Source organism: Acipenser ruthenus, chromosome 39 (assembly GCF_902713425.1).
Source record: "Acipenser ruthenus chromosome 39, fAciRut3.2 maternal haplotype, whole genome shotgun sequence".
In the NCBI taxonomy this organism is placed as follows: Eukaryota; Metazoa; Chordata; class Actinopteri; order Acipenseriformes; family Acipenseridae; genus Acipenser; species Acipenser ruthenus.
This window is the reverse complement of record NC_081227.1, coordinates 9,617,873-9,623,114: the sequence shown is the minus strand read 5'-3', so window position 1 is coordinate 9,623,114 and position 5,242 is coordinate 9,617,873. Positions and strand designations below refer to the sequence as shown.

The window sequence follows — 5,242 nt, the reverse complement described above, 5'->3', positions numbered from 1 at the left end:
CAGGCTATCCATCAGTTAGGCAGGCAGGCCTGACCTATTTGGAAGAAGAAAAAAAAGAACAAAAAGAGCAGAAAAAATACAACCCAGAAAAAGGGAGAGGGACAGGCTGGCTCTCTCTCTCCTGTCTGTCTCTCTCTCTCTCCTGTCTCTCTCTTTCTCTCTCTCTCTCTCCTGTCCCTCTCGTCTCTCTCTCTCTCGACCTTTCTTGTGCACCAATCCCGGAGGTACTGCAATACCGGGTCGATGCGTGGAGTGGACGGAGCAAGCCCCGGTTCCATCTCCCGCTTCCAAAAATCAATTTAATATAAAAATTATTGCACTCTAGTCATTGCAAAGTAAACATTAATTAAATATATAAGATTATTTGTGAATAAATGTGATCAACAGATAAAGTAACAGATACTCTCCCTTCAAGTTGGAGCTTTTTGGCATACTTCCACAAAGCCTTTTTTTGTTTCTTGTCTAAGACTGGTGGGTACTGTCCTGTTGAGACGAAGGTCCTCGCGTCGTGCAACGATGTTTGTTTCTGCTCCATCTGAGAAAACACAGACTAAATCAGAATAATTCCCTCTTTGTTATTTCATATACATTGTCACTCTTACCCTGATATAGTTTATACAGTTATTTGTTGTTACTATAGAAGGTAATACCTTGTAAAGTGGTCTTGACTGATACTTCTACATTGGTAATGAATAGGTCCCTATCTAGCAATACATAAATACAAAATCCTAGTAAATCCTATAGGTCACAATAGAGGAAAAACACACAGTCCCTTAGCTACTGAACTAAATGGCTATTGGAAGTTAATACATGCTTAATACATGCTGTGATGTTATTTATGTCACAGAAGTATTAGATGCCCATTATTCCATTCTAATTATAGTCACACCTGCACACAAACACACTGTAGTATTTTGCATACTGTAATGTTGTGTGAAAACGAAGACAGACAGAGACAGGGATTGCACTTCTCCAATTCAACTGTTTATTTCTTCCCGGGTCCGAACAGCAAACAAGCCCCCCAAGCTAGCGCAGACTGCTGGGTCCTTTATTAATTAAGATTACTAAACAGAAAACATTTAACTTTATTGTAAAATATAACCTTACCTTTAGAAAATGTCTCACAAAAATAAAGACGCTTGGTACAGGCTTGCAGTTTTATAATCACTGATTCATTGGCACAGCCAATAAAAAATCATGCTAAGCCAAGCAACAGAGTAAGCCACAACCATAACCAATCATAAACACGAGTTTACCAAGTGTTACATTTATGTATATGACGTGAGGGAGTGCAGCCAACAGACGAATTGTCCTTTCCAAACACGGGAATTTACAACACATTTTGAAATTCCTGTTCAATTTTCTTTTATAAAAAGACATCCCATTTTAAACTTAAATATAACTGCACATAAAATGGAATCACACAATAAATACATGATTAGTCACATACACAACAATACACTTATCATTTATATTTTAATATGTGTACAGTTGTACACATATGTATATATATACTGTAACAGACTGGAGGGGTACCCTACAGGATACTCCTTTTCGCTGCTTCTACCGACTGGCACAGACACGTAGAACTTTCAGGCAAGTAACTTTTATTTACAGTATTCAGACACCAACAGACACTTTATATCACTTGTTGCCCTGTACGGGTCACTAACTGTCTCACTTCTTCGCCCCTCTCTAACTACTTCAGAATACCAGGTCCTACAGGTCGAAGCCTGTACAAGTCCTCCCCACGGGAAGGGGTCAACGTAGGCTCTCTCAGCGGTAGGAGCTTTGTATTCCAAGTAGTCAGACGGCTCCCTCGGCTGGTGTATTCCTGCAACACGGGTAGGTATTCCCAGACTCCCTACTTGCTGCAGTCTCTCTGCAACACAGGTAAGGCCAGCGCCGGCTCCCTCTGCTGGAGTCTCTCTGCAACACAGGTAAGGCCAGCGCCGGCTCCCTCTGCTGGAGTCTTGCTGCAACACAGGTAAGGACAGCGCCGACTCCCTCTGCTGGAATCTCGCTGTAACACAGGTAAGGACAGCGCCGACTCCCTCTGCTGGAATCTCGCTGTAACACAGGTAAGGACAGCGCTGACTCCCTCTGCTGGAGTCTCGCTGCAACACAGGTAAGGACAGCGCCGACTCCCTCTGCTGAAGTCTCGCTGTAACACAGGTAAGAACAACGGGAAGACTCTCGGCTGGAGTATGGACCGAGCCCCTCTGAACAAGGGTTCCTGGAAGGCCACTCCTGTGCCCCACCTCCAGAGAGAGACGTGCCCAACAGCGTTAATGAATAATCCAGACTGTGGGGAAGGACCCCGGCAGCCAATGTCCTGGTAGATTCCAGAACACACTTGTATATAATGTGGTATTTGTATGTCCCCCAATAAACTGCGTCCTGCAAACCAAACTGTTGCCTCAGTCCACTTTCTTTTTCTTTTATTTTTTTTCCTTTTATTTCCACCCGCTGCTCCTGCAGCGCGTGTACACCCAATTCTCTTCAGGTCCCGAGTATTCCACACAATCACTCAGACGGCCGCTGTGACAGTGCTCAACCGTCACGGAAGCTGCGGGACTGCTTTACTTAGCACTGTGGAGCGGCGTTTGTACAAGCGTTTCATAAAAACAAATTACCCTCGTCAAAACAAAAGGCTACCTCACCAAGAGGGAAACGCTCACAGTTTAACCAAAACAAAAACTCTTATTCACCAAACAAAAACGTTCACTTTACCTTGCGAAGCTTTGTAACACTCTCTTTATTTTCTAGGTATTTTCTGCAGGACGATCCGGCGGTGCTCCCCACAATCACCCCCGTCCTGTCCTACCCTACTTCCTTATATACCCCAGGAACCCCGCCCTACTCATTAGTGCTCCGGTTCCTGGGTGCTGTTTGTTTCTTTTTCCCAGTAGCGCCGCCATTTCTTAAAGGCGACGCTACTCTTTCTTACAATACATACACACTCACGCACACACACAAACACACACACACTCACAAACACTCACACACACACACTCTCACTCACACACGATGACACACACTCTCTCACACACACAGAAACACTTACACACACACACACACCAACACTCACACACGCTGACACACACTCACTCACACACACACTCGCACGCACACAGACACACACACAGTCTCTCACACACTCTCAAAGACACACACAAACTCACACACAGACACACACACACTCGCACGCACGCACTCACTCACGCACACACACATCCACACACACACTCTCACACACACTTAAACACACACCAACACTCACACACACACGCTGACAAACACACTCTCTCACACACACAATCTCACACACACACTCTCTCACACACACTCACACACACACTCTCTCACTCACACACACACTCACACACACACATACAAACACATTCACACTCTCAAACACACACTCACAGTCTCACACACACACACACTCGAACGCACGCACGCACGCACACACACACTCGCTCGCACGCACACACACACACACGCTCGCACGCACACAGACACACACACACAAACACACACGCTGACACACACACACACTTACAGACACACACCAACACTCACACACACACGCTGACACACACACTCTCACACACACACTCTCACAGACACACTCACAGACACACACGCACACACAAACTCACACTCTCTCACACACTCGCACGCACGCACTCACTCACGCACACACACACATCCACACACACACTCTCACACACACTTAAACACACACACACCAACACTCACACACACACGCTGACACACACACTCTCATACACACACAATCTCACACACACACGCACACACACACTCTCTCACACACACACTCATGCACACACACACTCTCTCACTCACACGCACACTCACACACACACTCACAGTCTCACACACACGCACGCACGCACAGAGACACACACACACTCACAGTCTCACACACACACTCGCATGCACGCAAGCAGAGACACACACACACTCGCTCGCATGCACACACACACACACACAGACACACTCACACACCCACCCACACACACACTCTCTCACACACACACACACTCAAACACGCAAAGACACACACACACACTCACTCACACACAATCACACACACACTCACTCACACAGCAACACTCACCCACACACACGCTGACACACACACTCGCACGCACTCACGCACACTCTCTCACACACGCACACACACACTTGCACGCACGCACTCACGCACACACACACATCCACACAGTCTCTCACACTCTCACACACACGCTGACACACACACACACTCTCACACACACTCACAAACACACACTCACACACACAAACACACACACAGACACACACACAGTCACTCACACAGACTCTCTCACACACACACACTCACACAGACACACTCTCACACACTCACACACACTCACACACACACACTCTCTCTCTCACACACACACACACATAGACACACACACACTCTCTCTCACACACACACCAACACTCACACACACGCACACACACGCTGACTCACACACTCTCACACACACACACACACACACTCAAACACGCAAAGACACACACACTCTCTCACACACACACACACTCACACACACACACTCACAGACACACACTCTCAAACACACACACTCTCACACACACACACCAACACTCACCCACACACACGCACTCGCACGCACTCACGCACTCTCTCACACACGCACACACACACTTGCATGCACGCACTCACTCACGCACACACACGCATCCACACAGTCTCTCACACACACACACACTCTCACACACACACGCTGACACACACTCTCTCACACACACAGAAACACTTACACACACACACACCAACACTCACACACGATGACACACACTCTCTCACACACACAGAAACACTTACACACACACACACCAACACTCACACACGCTGACACACACTCACTCACACACACACTCGCACGCACACAGACACACACACAGTCTCTCACACACTCTCAAAGACACACACAAACTCACACACAGACACACACACACTCGCACGCACGCACTCACTCACGCACACACACATCCACACACACACTCTCACACACACTTAAACACACACCAACACTCACACACACACGCTGACAAACACACTCTCTCACACACACAATCTCACACACACACTCTCTCACACACACTCACACACACACTCTCTCACTCACACGCACACTCACACACACACATACAAACA

At 47.2% G+C, this 5,242-nt stretch overlaps 1 pseudogene; it reads right to left on the bottom strand.

Moving 5' to 3' along the window:
- Positions 1 to 202: 202 nt before the first annotated feature.
- LOC131707437 (U2 spliceosomal RNA) lies at positions 203 to 364 on the bottom strand (annotated as a pseudogene).
- Positions 365 to 5,242: the final 4,878 nt, after the last annotated feature.